The sequence below is a fragment of the Pteropus medius genome, unplaced genomic scaffold, assembly GCF_902729225.1.
Source record: "Pteropus medius unplaced genomic scaffold, Ma_sr-lr_union100, whole genome shotgun sequence".
NCBI lineage: Eukaryota > Metazoa > Chordata > Mammalia > Chiroptera > Pteropodidae > Pteropus > Pteropus medius.
This window is the reverse complement of record NW_024350319.1, coordinates 413,326-432,878: the sequence shown is the minus strand read 5'-3', so window position 1 is coordinate 432,878 and position 19,553 is coordinate 413,326. Positions and strand designations below refer to the sequence as shown.

The 19,553-nt window shown below is 41.7% G+C and overlaps 1 protein-coding gene across 3 annotated transcripts in view; it reads right to left on the bottom strand.

Moving 5' to 3' along the window:
- Positions 1–19,553, bottom strand: part of ROR1 (receptor tyrosine kinase like orphan receptor 1) — a 366,292-nt gene that overhangs the window by 36,057 nt on the left and 310,682 nt on the right. The window lies entirely within an intron of this gene.

The window sequence follows — 19,553 nt, the reverse complement described above, 5'->3', positions numbered from 1 at the left end:
GGGCACATGCTCTACAGTTTTTTGTTTTTTAGGTATAGATTATTTCTGCTTTATTTGCTACAAAGACATGGGTGCTTTTTATCCACAAGATCCATTCCAAGTGATATGTCAATTAGGTGGCTCCACCAGGTGAGAAGCTAGGTGCAGCTGGTGAGAAATCAGAGGGTGGTCCAGTTATGTGACTCCTCACTGCTTAAGGCCCATTATCTCTACCCTGTAGAGAGGACCAGGAGAAACAGCGGACTGGAGAATTTCAACTGAGTCACTTAATCCAAGGAAATCTAGAGAAAATGTCAAGGGAAATCTTGCTTTCAGGATCCCCTAATACTTTGAAAAATAATCTTTTAAAAATTTTCCTGCCTCAAAATTATAATTTTTATTAAAAAAAAATAAAGATGCGTGTTTGTGATGGTGGGAGAAGATTTTATCCTGAAGACAAGGAGACACTAAAAAGTGATGTGATTACTGGTGGTGTGATAAATGGCTGGTGATATAAGGTTTGAGATTAGGACCCAAGATGGCAGGTTCAGCTCCAAAGGACAGAGAAGAGTCTATAATAAGCACAAGACACCAGAGTACAGAATATCTAGCTGTTTCACAAAGGCAGACCACAACCAAACAACAGGCCACCTGCCACACTTACGGGCTGACTTCCGCCCTGGATGCTCCTCCTCTGTTAACCTGACTGGAATCAATACATCGTTTGAACAAAATATCATTTTTCCTTTTTTTTTTTAAGTACATTAGAGCAAAAGTCAGGACAAGATTTTCCTCCTGGGTTTAAGATTCACCTATCTTTAGGCAATCTTTCTGAGCCTCTGAACCATGGTTTTCTTATCTATAAGATGAAGATAATAGCTGACCTCTCTACCCAATAAATGAAGATCATGAGGACTCTATCAATTAACATAAAAGCTTTTAAAAAGTGCTACACAGAGGTAACATGGTTATTATTAAAGTATTTACAATTACCAAAGTAGATGTTTATTTAAAGGACAATTATTTACTAAGCTCCTGCTTTGTAAGATGGACTGTGATCACTGCTATGGCTCTGGACTTCACCACTTGGGGGTTCTGTGTGAAAAAAAAAAATCTGACAGGGCTGATCCTTAAAAGACACTAATTTTCAGCTGCTTTCTACTCCCTATTCACTAAAACAGTCATTTTGAAGGTGGAGATAGGGCAAACATCTTCAGTTCAGTCTTGAAAACAGTCGATATTGTAAAACTCTTAAAAATGTAACCTTTAAGTACAAATACAAATGAATATATCATATACCTGACATAAAGACATTGAGATTTTAATGTTGCAAAATCCTGCAAGTACTCTACATGTTTACTTTCATAAATCCTAGAGTAATGTTGAAGTCTTTTTGGCTTAAATTTTACCTGGGTTGTAAAATTAACCCCACTTTTATGGGGTAACTAATACCGTAAATCTGTAAGGAGAAAGAAGGTTCTCGATGACCTAGCCTTGAGTTTTGGAAACCGAAGTACTGAGACCTCTACACCAGGCCCCTGCTATTATAGATGACGCATTTCTGTCCCTAGGCATTAGCAGAACCCTGGATTTTTAAGGTGTCATTATGAGAACACCTTTTCCTCCCTGACATTAAACTCTCAAGGCCTCATTTATATCTCTTGGGAGGAGAAAACCCTAGAATTACCCCCAGATATAAATCCCCAGCCTAGTGGGAGTTCCCATATTTTATGTCTGGGGCTTAGGCTAAACTTCTTACCACCTTTCCAGTTCAAGACTTTAAAAAGACTCTTTGAATACTTTTTTTTCCCCTAGAATAAAATGGAATGCAATTCCTTGGCCGCACATTTCTCGTCAATGAAAGGCTTAGTGCTGCAGGTGTACTGAATTTTTGACTGTGCCCAGAATTCCTAATATTCTGGCCAGTCTTTTGGGGACAGATATAAAAAATAAAACAAAACAAGTAAACAAACGAATAAAAAATAGCGTGTTATGTCACCTGCTAGGGAGTAGTTCTCAGCCTCGGCTGCTTGTAAGAATCTCCTCAGGAAGCTTTCAAAATACCGAGGCGCAAGCCCCACCTTAGACCTATTAAATCCTACTCTCTGGGGACACAGCTTAGGCATTCAGGCTTTTAAAAAAGCTCTCCAGTGATCTGAATGTGGTTGAGAACCACAGCACTAGAAAAACAAACATGTATTAAGTGTCTGCCACTCTTTGTGCTGGGTACTGTGCTAAGTGCTTTCTTCAAAGCTGCCGCTTATGCAGTGTTATCATCTGTATTTTACAGAGGGAGACCCTGAAGTTCAGAGACGTTAGGTCAAATTCACAAAACCCATAAGTGGTGGAGCTATGATTTAAACTTAAATTTTAAGCTCTAGCCATTACACCATGTTGTGAGATCTATAACGATGTTCTGCTTTTTTTTTTTTTTGATGTATTACTTTTCATTAAACCAGCCTAATTATAAATGAGAGGCTTTATTATGAGCCTTTATTCTGTATAACAGGCACTAAGTTTCACTTACATGTAAAATTGATATTAAGTCATTTAGTCCTGACAAATACCGTATAAAGAAGGTGAAGTTATAATTAGTCCCATTCTATAAATTCGAAGGCTGAGGATCAGAAATAGTAAAGCACTTGCCCAAAGTTACACTGCTAGATTTGCCCCAAACTAGTGCTTGTAACTATGGCATACAGCTTCCTTCCAAATGGTTCGATTATGGAAGTTTTGGCACTGCTTACAGGGGCTTTCTGCTGTGAAGATGCATTGGTGTCTGCTGGATGGCAAAAAAGATTTTCTTTTAAACATAAAGTCACAATTGCCTTTCACCCTTTCCATTTTTCCTGCTGGCTTTGGCTGGAGGGAAACAAATACTCTCCAGCATTAATCAGCTTTACGCTTTTCTCCGGCATATACTTCTTTTATCATCGATGTCCTCCATGCTCAGCAAATTAAAAACATGAAGCGGCAAGGTAGCAAAAGTGCAAGGGCACTTGCAATGAGCGTGCCTGAGGCTGCGTTCTACAGAGAAGAAAAGTGTGCTGTGAAAGGGCAAATGGAATTTTGGCCATTCATCACGGCGGCTGGCACCGGCATGCGCCAGCTCCCTCGCCGTGACGTCAAGATGCAGGGGTGCTTTGTGACGGGAACTCATGTTTCTCATAAAGGTAATTTAGTTCCCACATTGCCAGCTTCTACAGCCTTCCAAATTCACTGTCATGTGACAGGGAGGAACAAACACAGTTTGCCCTGCATCTTTGGGGTCTCCCCCCGGCCCAGGGCAAGGGAGCTTGCAAGGGGCCGTCAAAAAGGCTGAGCGTGATCACGACCAATCAGGCGGCAGCAGGAGCATCCACCCAGGAACCAGCGCAGACCAAGGAAAAGGAAACACTGCCACTGCAAATCGCGGTGACAGTGACAGTGGAAGTGAATGGCTATAGATTCCTGGGCAAACTTCTCAGGTCAGTGAGCAAAGAAGAGAATTCTCGGAAAATGAAAAAAGCACGTTGTAAAGTATGGGGCCTGTGAAGCCCAAGATGTAATATTTTAGAGCAGGGAGAAGAAAAAGAGGAGGAAGGATAGGTGGGTTGATGGGGTACAGGTGGTGACAAGATGCAGAATACCCTCAAATAGATGCCAAAATGGAGTTGTGCCAAGTTTGGATCACGAGAGGCCCACTAGCACTTTCTTTCGTGCTTCCAGGGAGGGCAGGGTTTCTGGAGGCTGCCTCAATTTAAGGGAGACTAGAGAAAAACCTTGAGTTGTTTTAGACACATGATTTAAAAACAAAGCCTTAACGATACTGGAAAAACTGATGCAATCCAAACGAAGTCTGCAGATCACCAACGTTACCTTCCTACGTGTGACAGCTGTGCTATGTCTATGCCGCGTGTTACCATTAGGGAAAACGGGATGGACTCAGCGGACTCTTGAACGATGTGGGGGTTAGGGCCACCAGCCCCCGCGCAGTCGAAAGTTGCGTATAACTTTTGACTCTACAGCCGGCCCTTCGCAAACTCGGATTCGGCAGTATTTTCGATGCACGGTTGGTTGAATTTGCAAACGCTGAAACTCGCAGGTATGAAAGGCTGACTGTATGTATTGGAAAAAATGTCCGTATAAGTGAACCTGTATAGCTCAAACCTGCATTGTTCAAGGGTCAACTGTATATGGAAACTCTGTACTATTTTTGTGACTTTTCTTAAATATAAACATTTTGAAATAAAAAGTAAAAAAGAAATTCTTGTAGGATGGGGACCTTCTTATTTATTGTGCATATACAGAACAGGCAATGAATGGTCTTGTGTGACAGTATCAGGAAGGCCCTCGGGAGACCTCATTTAACCTTTGTTTCAACCTTACAAAAATTCCTCCAGGTCTATCCCTGGGTGGCTGAATTCCCATCATTAACAACTCACTTATTTGTCTGAGGCTTGGCCTACTTCTAAATTCAAATGCTTCCAGGAGAGAGGACCTATTTGGTCAGGAAGACCTCTGTGTGGATTGCTATTATTAGCTGTGGTCACTTTCATCTTTATTGAAAGTTGTACAGCGAGGAAGGATGGGACAGCTGATGAGAGGCCTGTGGGTGGAAGATGAAAGGCCTCTTCCCTGACTTTGCACTTAGCCCAGGCCCAGCTTTGTGCCAGGTGAGATGGCTGAAAAGGAGGGAAAGTGTGGGAGTCGTTTGTAGAGGGGATCTCTCTCTGTGTCTGACTCAGCATTCACTTTGTCGCAAAGTGATCATTTCAAAACACAGGTTCGATCAGGTCATTTCCTGACTAAAATTCATTGTAGTTTCCCACCCACTTCAGTATTCTGACTGTAGGCTACAAGGCCCTTTATAATCTAGTTCCTGCCCGTTTCTTCCAGCCATGGACCCTGCCAGTCAAGCCCATGGACCAGATAATACCAGTCATGCAAATGGTCTGGTGAGTCTCGAAACAGGAGACACACTCCGATGCTTCCATGGTTTGGCTCACGCTCCTCCTGGGGCCTGGAATGCCCTCCGTCTTCTTTTTCACCTTGTGAATACCTTCTCATCTTTAAGATCCAAAAGTTCCTAACACCCCTAAGAAAGTTAGCCACCGAATCCCCAGGGCCTTCGAAACACCACTCCCACACATCTCTGACTTCCTAATGTGTTCATGCATTCTGTGCTCGCCTCACCACCACCTAAGGCGAGGCCCACGTCTGATTCGGCCTCATGACTCTAGGCACCGGCACGGCCCACAGCTCAGTAAACATGTGCTGAGTGAGGGAGGGGGTGCTGTTGAGAGATGTTCCCCTCCAGATCTTCGGAGGTAGGAAAGAAGGGCTAACTGACCAACAGAACTGAAGCAGATGTGGAGATGTCCTAGGCTAGCCCACTGATGCAGACCTTGCTTTGTAGCCAGCAGCCTCTAAACTGAAACCACTTCCTTCCTTGTCAGATTTTACACTGGAGCATGGGCAGGCCTCGTAGACTTAACCAGCTGAACCGATTCCTGCTGATGAGTTAGGCCCTGAAAATTCCCCTTCGGGATAATAAGACCAGTTAAAATGCATGTCTCTTCTTAGTGGGAAAAGAATGGATGTAGAGGTACTCTGCTAACTGTAAAATCTCACTTAAACATAAGAAATGAAAACAGGTACTCAGATAAATATTCGTTCACAAATGTTCATAGTAGCACCCTTCATGAAAGCCAGAAAATGAAAACAATCCCAAATGCTCATCGACAGATGGATGACAAGACAAAATGTGGTATATACACACAATGGAATATTATTCAGCCATTAAAAAGGAACAAAGTACTTAACCATGCTACAAGTACGTGGAAGGATCTTGAAAACATATGCTAAGTGAAGTAAGCCAGACACAAAAGGCTACATAGCATATGATTCAATTTATATGAATTCTCCAGAATAAGTAAATACACAGAAATAGAAAGCAGATTGGTGGTTGCCAGGAGCCGGGGCAGGGTGGGGGGTGGGAAGAGGAAGTAACTAACTATTCAATGGGTATGGAGTTTTATTTTGTTGTGGTGAAATTATTTTAGAACTAGATAGAAGTGGTATTTGCACAGGTATGAATGTACTAACTGCTACTAAAACGCTCACTTTAAAATTGTTAATTTTATATTGCGTGAATTTCACCTCAATTTTAAAAACAATCTCATTTATATACCAGGGACAAGGTAAAGGGAACTTGGGAGAGGGCCAATGGTTGGAATTTCAAGCTTCGGAGCTGGGGAGAGATTTGTGGGTAGCTTTGTGGGTTGCTTCCAAGCGGGCTAATCAGCTATAAGCATTGGTAACTTACACAGCACCAGCAAGTTTCTTTGTTCTGATGCTCATAGCTCTTCAACTGGAATGCCAGAGAGGGTAGTTCTACAAGCCCACAGCGTGGCAGCTTCATGGGAAAAGATTGCAGTGAATGAAATAATCTAACCCTTCTGAATTTACCCCACTCAGCCCCTCTTAAGAGCCCCATGTTGAGCCATGGAGATGAAATCACATCAAGATGCCTGCCCTCAGAGCCCTGAATCGTGGTTTGAAGGAAAGCCGTCACATAACTCAAAGAGAGCTGCAGTAACCCTAGGTGTGTTCTAGCAAGCAATTTAGCAAAGTGTGGGTTACTTTCTCTCATGTGGGAAGTAATTTCTTTTTACCCAAGCAAAAATAACTTACCAGTGCCTTCTCAAAAGACCACCAGTGGTCATAAGTGGATAATAAGTATCCCTTTTAAAATGTGTAAATCAAGCCACATATTAGTTGATCTGGTTAAAGCATAGCCACGGCAGATCCACACACAGGTGCTTCCCAGAGCTGGCTCTCGTAATTTTGGGGCTGGGTGCAAAGCTTCCCACCTCAGAGGCAGGGTTCTCCCTTGGAATGTGCAGCCAGACTTCTTTAAGCTGAAAATCGGTTCTGTCTCTTAATTAAAAGACGCGGTGGGTGGGGGGTGGGGGGGAGCAGAGATATATGATAAAATGATAAAGTGAAAATTTTATCATTTGATATGATAAAATGAAAGATCCAAGTAAAGATCCAAGTAAAACCTGCAGAATTATTTCAATGTGAATAAAAGATCAGAGACACAGAAATTTTAAGAACAGATTAGGATCCGATATGGTCAAAACGAGTTCCCACCTCTCTAAAATATACCTCTTTCCTTTTCCTAAGAAGACTTGGAGCCTTGAAGCAGGTTAAATGCCAACCAAAAGTAGGGGAAAGAATTTTAAATCTTATCAGCTTTAACTGCACGCACCTTGGAATAAGAGGCCCTCGGAGAAGGGGCGTCAGGACAGATACATGTGGAGAAACGGAGAGAGCTGATCAGCGTGTAGGAGAGAAGGTGAATGTGCTGGAAAGGGAACTGTTGGGAGTACCAACAGCACACGTTGCCTCACGCCGGCTGCGGTCAAGAAATCACAGGTTAAATATGTGATCCCAAAGTTATCTCACAAACTGTGCTTTCTAAAGACCAATTTGAAAGTGGGCATCAAAGAAGGTAACAAGGTAACATATTTGACCTCGAAAGTCATCAGCTTTCAAAGTGAGCCAAGCAGTGCACGTCTACCCAGAGGGGTGATGACTCACAGAGAAGACTTCAATCTACCAGGCTGAGAATTCAGCTCACCCTAACATCCCTTCTTCTCTTCTGGGAATGCCTTTGTGAGCACGAGCAATTTTGAGGTGACTGTGTCGAGTGTCACGTGCCGTTCTCCACACCCAAACACCGACAATTGTTAATGTTTATTTCCGTAGCAAAAGAGCCCCTCGCTCTTTCTCACACCACTTTTTCTGCTTTAAAAAAATTAAATTAAATTTTAAAAGTTTTTTTTTTCTTGGCCATGAACCATTAAAACAAACAGATGAATAACGTTCTGTCATATTTTCCAGAGCAGCACATAATAGTTACTTGTGTCCAACTCAGCAATGGGAAGGTATTGGCTCTGCTTCACAGTCAGTTTGGAGGCACAGGGTTGCATTTCACTTCGGAAAGGGAGCAGAATTACCCAGGCTGGTATCTCACAAATGTAATTTGAGGGAAAATTATGCATGTAATACATTTTATTCCTATTTAGACACACATTTGAAATGATAGGACTGAACTACTATGGTATTTTCAAGAATATGGAAGAGCACTGATAAAAAGAACGAGTGGGTTTTGCCCTCTCCTATTTACCAAGGTTTTTGTGGTAGGGTAGCCTTGCACCTTCTGAGAAGCCTTGGGGTATTTTCGCTTTTCCTCTTACGAAGGGCCTACTTCATCCCTCGGCTTAGGCTGGAGCTGGGAATGCATAGGCGGGACTTGGAGCCCCTAGGTTCTGGGCCCCCCAGTTCTCATTAGAAACCCTTTAGACGTTCTTTGGCAGGTCTCCAAACATCAGGCATTCAAACTACCCCCTAAATTTTCCCATTGAGAATAATGGGAGTTTAGAATAATATGAAATTCACACATACCAATCTGGTCAGATTTTTCTACCACAAATGTTACTAGGATTGCTTTGATTTTTTTTTTTTTTCCACTTTCCTTTTATGCCTTGGGCCATGAATTGGAAAAACAGAAGGTTTGTGGAAAGAGTGGTAAAGGGAATTTAGGCACTTCTTAGGAGGGTTTTAATTTCATCTTGCTGCTCAGAAGTGGGGTGAAACCCAGTCCCCAATTCTTGCTTTTCTGTTTCATCTCAGCTTGCTTTCTTATTCCTTCTCCTGATGGCAGCTATGAAAGACTAGAGTAGTTCTCCCTTATCCACCTGGAACGTGAATCATCCCTTTGTCCAGGGTATCCGCACTGTATACCTTATCTGCTTGTTAGTCACTGAGTTATCGGATTGACTGTCACTGTATCACGGTGCTTGTGTTCAAGTCATCCTTATTTTATGAGGACCCTAAAGCACTAGAGTAGTGATGCTGGCAATTCGGATATGCCAAAGGGAAGTAGGAAAGTGCTTCCTTTAAGTGAAAAGTTATGTATGTATAGAAAAAAACATAGCATATATAGGGGTTGGTATTATCCTACACTATTATACTATATAGGGTTTGGATAAACTGCATCCGTTGGGAGTCTTGGAATATATCCCCCGGGAATAAGAAGGGACTACTGTGCTGGCCTCCACAAAAAGCAATGGCGACTTTAATGCCTCCCCCAACCCCAACCCCAAATAAGGCAATGGAGAGGCGCCGATGGCAAATACAGATTCTTACACATTTAAAAAATTATAAGAGGCAGAAATTCACATTAAAATAGGGACTGATTTGTGATGGACCAATGGGAATGTTGCAACTGAACAAGGGATCAGTATCTGTTAGACAAGGGTCTCTGGGACAGACTTGTGAAATCCAATGAGTTCTTTAATGAGAAATTAGGAATAAGGGTGGATTTCAGGGGCTATAACTAGAGTGGAAAAGTGCAGAGCAGAGGAAGGGAGGGCTTATGTCCTTGGCATTCAGATACCAACGATATAATCCTTGTTCTCTAGGACTTTACAGGCTAGTAAAGTCTTCCTCTCTCTTCTTCCTTTATAACCAACGAGTTTGTTGAAACCTTGTGCTGAGAATAAAAGGAGGGGCATCCCACTGAGGCTATGAAGGTTCTAGAAGTGGCGATAGCTTAAAAGAGGACTAATTATTCAACAAATCATGGATTAAATAGCATGTTAGCCAAGGTAAGCAGAGTCAGAGGCAGAGTGAGGCTTAATGAGAGTAAAGGTAGGTGGGGGGAGATAGGACAGGTCCAAGGGTAGGGTCTTAACCTGCAGTGTCAGGAGGAGTAAAGAAGTTCAGCACACCATCACCTCCGTACACTTAAATCTTGCTTTTATATTCCCCTAAAGTCTTTTTTTTTTTTAACATAGTCTTATTTTGAACTTGCTACCTCAAAATTGTAATAATAAAAAAAGGGGAGGGGAGTGAATTTTACACTGAAGACAAGGAGACACCAGAAATTGATGTGATTAGTGACAGTGTGGCAAATGGAGGGAATGGAGATCTAAGGCTGGCGATTAGGGCCCAATGGCAGGTTCAGCTTGAAAAGTCAGCGGCCAAAACCCCCCACAAGGGCTTAACATAAACCCAAAACAGAGTATAGAACATCCAGCTATTTCAATGGAGAGAGCTGAGCCTAAGACAGAGGTGGTGGGAAATGTTAAGGGGCTCACTTGCAGAGCTGGTGTGGAGGGAAACTATGAACTCAGGGCAGGCACGATGCCTTGTAGCTGTTCCTTGGGCCTACTATGTTAGAGAATCATTTAGTTGGAATGGAACTTGGCAGGCTCCTTGTTCAACCCTCTTTAAATTTGAAAGAACCAAGAGTGCATGGCTGTGCGACTTGCCCAAGTTCACCAAGTAATCAGATTGGCAGGGCTTTGGGACCACAGAACTGGGTTCAATTCTGACAGCTGCCAGCCTTCTAGCTGTGTGTGGCCTTTGCTAGATGTACAATCTCCCTGCACCTCCCTCTACTCATCTGTAAAACTGGCATATTAAAGTATTTGCTCATGATAGTTGCTTATGAAGCGGAAATTCCCTTTCTGCCTGTTGAAAGAACAGAAAGTCCATTCTCTGAACTTCTGGAAATATGTACTGATTTGCTTACTATGTACCAGGCACTATTCTAGGCACTGGAGAGAAGAAAACAGATAAAAAATCCCCACCCTTGAAGTGTTTACCTTGGCTTAGATTTCTAGCTGAAAGCTCTTTCTTCCACTTCTTTTTAATAATTTGTATCTTGCAGTTCCTTCTCATTATACCAAAGATTAGTCATATGTAAAATTATTCATGTGTGTGAACTCTGGACGAGTTGGGAACCGAAGTGGGTAGGTCAGAAAGGCCAAGACTGGTGTTAGCCTTGAAGAAGTGCAGTTTGATTAAACTGATGCTTCTACTCCTACTTGGTCTCTTCCATAAACTCCGCCTCCTGTCCTGTTACAGTGCATGGACCCTCTGTGCTATATTCTAAGCCTCAACCATCAACTTGAGCACATGGATCCCACCCCCTTCACCTACTCATGGGCCTTCCTCTGGCAATTGTCCTGTTTCTCTGCTGCATCACCATTTCCCCCATCTCTACCAGACTGTTCCCAGCAATACAGCAACATGCTATAATATCACCCATCTTAAAACAAATTAAATTCAGACTGTGTCCCTGTTCAGCTACTTTTATATGTTCCCACTCTCTTGTATAGCAATACTTCTCTCAAAGGCGATGTCTACACTTGCTTTCCCCAATTCTCACGTTTGCTCTTGGACCCACCCCAATCAAGCCTTCGCCTTGCCATTCCACTGAAAGAGTTTTTGTTGGCCAATGATCTCCATGTTAAATCCAATCGTGCATTTCCAGTCTTTATCTTTACTGATCTAGCAGCAGCATCTTTCTTTCGCTTGGCTTCCAGGACACTGTTCTCTCTTGGTTTTGCTTATTTCTTTGGCTGTGACTTCTTAGTCTCCTTTGCTAGTTCAAGATTTCAGTCATTGAGATCCCTAGGGTTAATCCTCAGACCTCTTCCTTCTACTCTCACTCTCTATCCGATCTTCCTGTCTCCTCCCAAATTCAAATCTCCAGCTCAGACCACTCTCCGAACTTCAGCCTTTGTATCTTCACATTTCCACTTGGCTATCTGAAAGGACTTCAAACGCGACACGTCTAAAATTGAACTCTATTTCCCTCTAAGACCATTCTCGAGTTTTTCCATTCCCAGTAAATAACAATTCCTTCCTTATAATTGTTCATAATAAAAACTTTTACATTCTCCTTGACTCTATACTTTCTTTCATAATCCTGTCCAAATCATCAGCCCGTGCTTTTACCTCCTCCTTCAAAATCTACCCAAACCCAACTTTACGGCTCCCCTCTCGTTAAGGCCGCCATTATCTCTGCATAATTTTTCCCAAAAGCCTTATTACTGGTCTTCTACCCAACTCTTGGCCACCCTCTTCAGTCTCTTCTCAACATGGCAGGTGGAGGGAATCATTTTAGGACATAAACTTGTTCGTGTCCCTCCTCTGCTCAAACCTATCCAATGGCTTCTCTTCTCATACTAAGTAAAAACTGGAGTCCTTACAAAGTCTTTACACAGTCTTCTGCTCCCGCCACCTCTCTGAGTGCCTTTACTTGATTGATTATTATTATTAATATTATCAGATATGCTCTGTATTAATACATTTAATTGTTTCTTGTTTATAAACAAACTTCATGGAGGCAGGAACTTTAGTCACTGCTATGTCCCTATTGCCTAGAACAGCACCTAGTATATGTCAAGTTGTCGACATTTAATAAATAAATGTTTAACAAGTGAATTAAATTTCTCCCACTTTTTACTTTAACTTCAGCAAAGAGGGAATCTGAGTTTATCTAGCAACCTGAAATTTATCGTTAATTTTTCGCACACGGGCATTTAGTTCTGCTGAATGGAAGAAATGAAGAAGAGGAAAGGGGGCAACCTTTAAGAGTAGCAACAATTTAACTTGAAAACTAAATTAACTTCCAAAGCACTTCTTGAATTTGAACCCTCTCCTCCTTCCTGGCTCAGGGGGTCGCCACCCCTCAGCCGACCCCTTAACTAGAAGGCCAGCTTCCAATCTTCTGCCCTTCTTATCCACCATCCAGGAAGCTCCCATAGGGCCATCTAAAATGGGAATCTCTGTCATCTCGGAGGCTGAAACTCTCCACAAACCACATTGTCATTCTCAGGTATACAAAAAATACTGGTTACTTCAATGTGTAGACAATTAGAATGCCACAAACTTCTTAGCTAATTTAGTTTTCACATTAGAATGGTTTCCTCTTTTTCATTTCTTCTACCTACCATCACAGGTGTTCAAGATTTTCTCCTGTGTTCAACCATATTCTCAGCTTTGTGGTAAATTTAAAAAAATGACCCTTTACTTTTAGCTATGGGTATCATTGTAATCATACCTAGATGTTTACAGAAATACTATATTGGCCAAAACCAGAAACAAACAAACAAAAAGGGGAAGATGGATACTTTTTATATGCCTACCATGTGCCAGGTAGCAGTTTTAATTTTATTTTCTAGTTAATAAAACTGAGGTTCAGCGATTAAGTCTCTTCCCCAAAGCCTTAGGCCTCACTCCACATTTCCAGCTGTTTCCATTATAAGGGATACTACGAAGCTAATACGAAATATATAAAAACAGGTACACATGATTTACAAAAAAAGAGATGACACAAAACAGTATTGCACAAATAATACTGCTATATAAAATAGTTATAAGTACATAGACAAGAAAAAGTTTAGATAGAAATAGTTGATCTTGATTTTATTGGGCCACATATTGTCCAAATCGTCCCAGTGCTTAACAATGATACAGTAGTTAGATTCACATATTGAGAAAACAAGCTCAAGGAAAGGTGCTAGGCTGTGTCACATATTGCTTAGACTCAGCAGAAGGGAGACAATTTCATAAGTGGTAGCTGGAGGAGGTTTTCTAGAGGAGAACAAGAGAGTAGCAAAGATAAGAGAGATCTCTAAAGCCAGAGAAAAAGAAGATGAACATAAAAGATCCCTCCCAGGCAGTCTGGCTTGATCAGCAAGTACCGTTCCAACCTCCAAGATATTAACAGGAAAAATGCTGGCCAAGTAAATTTCAATTTTCTCTAGGGCATTGCCTAACAAGCAGGCTGCTGGGACTGATCTTGGCATTGCTGAATGGAAAAGTCACTGGGCTGGAAATCAGAAGTCCCAGGTCCTTGGTCCTGATTTGGTTGCCAACAGCTTTATTCCTATATAACATAGGATAGGTCATTCACTTCTTTTGTCCTCAGTTATTTCATTTGTATAATATAGAAGTTGAGCTATATAATACATTCTTTGCAATTCTAATTTTCTTTCCAATCCTAATCATTTATAGTTACTCTAGTTTAAGCTCTCAGCATATCCCATCAAGATGGTTGCAGTACCCTCCTAACTGGTCTCTCTGCCTCCATTCTGGATGCTGTAAATTAATCCTTCTTGCTGCTGAAAAATGAGCTCCCTAATATGGTGGATCAAATCATCTCTTTCTTATAACTTCGATGACTTGCTACTGCATAAATCCCCTGGGGACAGTCCTAGCACATTAACAGAGATCACAGGGCCCCCTGTCTGACCAGCCTCGTCTACCTCTTCAGCTCCATCTGCCATTGCTCACTTTGGACGCAAAGCCCTAGTAATAAAGAACAGCTCATAGTCTCTGAACATACCACACTGTGACAGGCATTTGTGCCTTGGCTGTTTCCCTTCCTTGAAATTCATTCTCACTTTTCTTCACCTGGATCATTGTCCTTCATCCTTCCAGTTCCAGTTCAGTCTTATCTCCTTTAAGATGTTTTCCTGAAACCCCCAGATTAGTCTATGAGAAGATATGTTCTCTTTAGCAGCCTGCACTTACTTCATTATACTATGACTATCTGTTGACATGTCTATTCCCCTACCAGGCAGAATGTTTTCAAAGTACAGCAGCTGTTCTTATTTTTCTTTGTAGTCTTAACCCATATCCAATCTCACTCTTAGCAGGGCCCAGTACATTTAACCTGGTTTGTAGAAGGCACCCAATAAATGTTAATGGAATCATACTCTATGTTTCTCGGCTGGCTGTGTAGACTTCCTCCAGACACCAATACCATCAGCCTTTAGCAAGTCCTTGTTTGAATACATTCCCAAAGGTAGACCAAGACAGGTTCCGTCCCTATTTCTTAAGTCCACTTAGCTAGCTTCCCAAGAGCCCTACAACCCCAAATCTGTTAGTTTCAGAGCTGGCAGGTCAAACGCAGGCTCAGCACTTCCCACCCCCTCCCACCAATTTCTCTAGCCAGCAACAAAAGGCTTCACAGTCCCTGGGGTCCAGGTTGCTGTTACACTGGGCTCGAAGTACAGAATCGTATCTGACTCCATGAAGGTATTATTTTAAGCATTACTAAACACCCCTAACCTATCAACTCCCAGCTTTGTAGTCATTTCCAGTTGGAATGTCTTTAAGCTGAAAGAAGACAGGTTTGTGAAAAGACATAAACATCTTTGGTGAGAGGTGACACATGTTTTCTCCTAGCGAAAGCAAGGCACTCCCGTAGATTCTGCAGTTTTTGGACAGTCCATAAAATACATCTCTTAGGCAATTAATCTCCTGGCAGGCCTTGAGTGAAGCAATTACTCCATGTTTTCCTTTGTCATTGTTCGAAAGTTTAACAGTGCATCTATCTACTTTATTCGTGTCTGGAAAGTCGAAGACTGCCTAGAAACCTCTGCAGCCAACATATGTAAAAACACTTAGTGTTCACACGTTTGATTTAAATATTGACAAATTTTTTCATTAGAACATTAAACCCTTAGCTTTATTCATCTCAAATGCTTTCCAGGAGAGTGACTTCCCCCATTAGAATGACTCCCAGTAACTCAATACAAACTTTGCAAGCGAGAACCACAGAACCTGGTAGTCTATTGTGCTCACATTCTGTGGTGAGGCAGCTGTAACTGGTTATGAACCAATGCGGGAAATAGTATTTGGAGCTTTCTTGGCAGATTTCTTACATCGTTATTCAATACGAACTGCAAATCATATGCTCATAGTTATGAAAATGTCAGGAAACTCCTAGTGTTCATGCTTTGTTTGACAAAGTTATTTTCGAGTAGCGTTGGAAGGCAGAGGCATCGAACATTTGGGATGTAGAAGAAAAAAACACCCTCCCACTCCCAGCAGTTTTGAGAAGTTGGTAATTTGGTCCTATATGACAAGAGCTCAACTCTGAACGGATGGACATACGTTTCACAGAGCCTTGATTAGTCCAGGATGTGTGTCAGGGCTACTAGAGGTCTGGAAGGAAATGCAAGAAACTTGTTCACTTCTTGCTCAGTTTGGATCAACTGAGCTTCAGATCAGGGTCAGCAAGCTGTTTGACTCTTATTCTTAGTGGCAGCTGAGCAAAGACCCCAGGGCCAGGGCCAGGAATAAGGCAGAGCCTGGAGAAGAGAGAGAGAGCAGGAAGTGAAGGAAAGCAAAGGGCATCATGGAGAGAGGGAGGAGAGAGGAAAAGGAAGGAGGGAGGACGAGAAGGAAGTATTAAAGAAAAGCAAAATGTGAGAAAATAATGAATAACAATAATGAAATAAATTTGTATGATGTTTCCACATAGATATTATAATTTAAACTTAGATCCTTACCATTCTTGTAAGATATGTGAGGGTATTCTTAATCCACCCTTTAAAAAACAATGTTGGCAAAATTTTGAAAAGTAGATGTACAAAGAAGAGCATTAAAATCACTGTATATACTGAACCCACAGATAATCACTAACACGTATCAAATATTTTTATGCATACATAAATATACAAATGAATTTTTTTAGGAGTTGGAATTATATTAGACATAATTTCTTTTTATTGTAATATGTATTTTCTATATCAGTAAATATTCTTCTAAAACATGGTTTCTAGTGGTTGCAATGAAAGATTTAAGTTGTGTCATCTTTTCATTATTTATAAAAAATGTCAAGATGAATATCCTTGTGTACGAATTTTTATATGCATCTATGTTACTTCTCTAGGCTAAAACAATGAACGGAATTGTTTTCTAGGTCAAAGGCATATCTTTATATGCATATCTTTAATAATTTTTATATGCATATCTTTAAGGCTTTTTACATATATTTCAAAATAGTCTTCTAAGGAAATTGTTATAATTTATATTTCTACCATCAGTATAGGATGCAGTGTCTCCTTCCTGTACTGTACTGGCTACTAACAAGTACCTGCTAAGGTATTACCTCTTTTTAAGAGCATATCTCATTTTTATCCTTAAGAAGTTAAACGCCTTTTTCATATGTTCGCATGTTTGTAAAAGCTTTGTATTAGTTATTATGTAAACTGTACATTTTGTGCATTTTCTCTGTCCATTCTGCTGTTGGTATTATTCTTATTAAATGAAGAGACTGAGATTTTGAGAGATTGACCAATTTGTCTAAGATCTCATAAGATCTCATTGTCTAAGTGGCAAATTTCGATTTTCTTAGTCGGCTTCATGCCATGCCAGGAACAGTGTTCTTTTATAAATTTCAAAGATAATAATGTCCTAAGTCCAACACAGCAAAACCAAAACCATTGAATATCAAAATAAGTAAAATCAAGAACATCTGCAATAGTACAACAAGGTACGATGCCTCATTGTGAGGAGTATCAAATATATCGTTGGTCTTTGACTATAGCCACTAAGCTCTGTGCTTAGGATACTTGCAGAGATATAGTAGTAACCTAATAACCACTTTTATAATGTGTTTTACTTGAATGATCTCTAGCTTCCTTCCCTGATTGGCAGACTTAGTAAACCTGTAAAGAGAGATGATGTGAAGAGAGATGTGAAGAAGGTGAGGCTTCCTATAGCAGATAGGGATGGGGTGTTGGTTGATGGTATGTTCTGCTAGTCAGGGTGGGAAAGTAGCTATTGAAACAGCTGATTAACACTTGGGGCAGCCATGAGTAGGGATATACCCTTGAAATAAAGGAGGAGCCACCCTGCCTTCCTCTATACTGGTCATACTTCACCTGGAGCATCAGGCTTCACTCTGGGCTATACAAGGCTGTTCATATGCAGTCATTCATGGAAAGCAGAGACTACGTTGGTGAAGAAAACTAAAATCATGTCCCAAGAGGAACGGCTGAAGGAGCTAGAGAGGTGATCCTGTAGAGAAAACTTGAAGGAACATGAGAACAGTCTCTGAATGCTTGAAGAACACTCTGTCCTCTGCTAGACAGATGTGCTCTTTAAGTTCCTTCTTCATCTCCTTATCTTCAGTTTCCTGGCACATGGCAGTCAGTAAGAAAACGTATTTATTGACAGCCAATGAGGTGCTAGGCACTGTTCCTACCCTTGGGGATGCAGCAGTGGACAAGGCAGAGCAAATGCTTTAAAGGAGCATTCATTCTAAAGATATCTGTGCATGGCTGTTCTTTGCTGTTCTGGCAAAGAGAATCAAATAGAACACTCCTGCCTGGTGTCGGCTAAATGCAGGCTATGGGCTGCCAAGGGAGGCAGCCTTCCGTAAACTTCATTTGAGCAGCATTGAGTGCTTGCTCTTGGGTTGCGACAGTTGGTGCAGAGTCCAGTGCTCAAGGAGCTCATGGTTTGAAGAGAGGGTAGTGGCAACTGCAGTGAAATGTCATAAGGGCTATTATCTGGTGAGGAAGAAATGGCAGCAAAGGATGTAGAAGTAGTTCTATCTGTTCATTCTACAGATATCAAGTGTTTACTGTGTGCCAGCCACTACTCTAGGTGCCAGGGCTCAGTGGCATACCAAGGGCAGGGCGGGGCAGCAGTCTGATCTGGTGCAGTGAATATGGGGTACAGGGTCTGTGGAGACTTTAAAAACAGCAATGAAACCAACTACGTTAGTCTGCTTTTATTACCATTATGTGCCTGCAATTCTAAAAATGTCATATAAGATACTCTTTCTGCCAGAGAGATGCTCCCACTGCTCTGTCCTTGGAACACCACAGCAGGGGCTGTGACAATGAAGGACACATTCCATTTGGATAGAGGTGGGGGGGGTGGGGGTTGGCTCTTCTCTTCCAGCTTTAATATTAGAACTGCCCATTTTCGCTGGCCACTGATTCATCCAGCAGGAGATCTCAGCTAGATGTAACATGTGACTATGTTCTGGCCAAACAGATGTGAGCAATAGGGAACTGTACTGTCTCTGGGTCAGACCCTTGCAGAAAGAGAGAGTAGGAAGGAAGGAAGGAAGGAAGGAAGGAAGGAAGGAAGGAAGGAAGGAAGGAAGGAAGGAAGGAAGGAGGGAGGAAGGAGGAGGGAGGGAGGGAGGAGGGAGGGAGGGAGGGAGGGAGGGAGCTGTGACCTTAAAAAAGAAAGGAAAGAGTGTGCTCCTCACTGGAGTGCAGCCATGAAGATGCTGAAGGAACCAACTAGGACAAGATAAATGCCACAGGTTGAGGCTGGCAGGGGAATAATAAGGACTGAACCTGGGTCTCAGGGTAAGCATGGGGAACAGAACTACCTTCCAGCACTGGGCAGCCTCCTCTGGACTAGAGAGAAATCAATTTCTATCTTGCTTATATAGTTCATCTGATGATAACTGTATGCAGAAGAATAAAGCAGGAGCGGGGAAAGTGAGCACTGGTGGGTGGCGAGGCTGCAATGTCACTGCAGCTGTTAGATCTTCGTGGTCTAATGCAGTAGTCACTAAGCGCATCTGCCTGTTTTAGCCCAAACAGAGATATGTAGTAAGTATAAAATATACTCTGGATTTCAAAGACTTATTATCCACCCCCCCCCAAAAAAAAGAATGTAAAATATCTAATTAATATTTTGATATTGATTACATGTTGAAATGATAATATTTTGGATCTATTAGGTTAAATAAAATATATTCTTAAAATTATTTCACCTGTTTTTACTTTTTAAAATGTAGCTCAGAAAATTTTAAATTACGTATGTGGTTTTCATTTGTGGCTCACGTGGCATTTAGACTCCTACTAGCAACTCTTCGTGGTCCTCCCACCCAGTTATCCCCTGAGCTGGCTGCCTCCACCGTGTCACTGACTCCCCAGGAACCCCCAGTCCTAGTCTGTCCATGG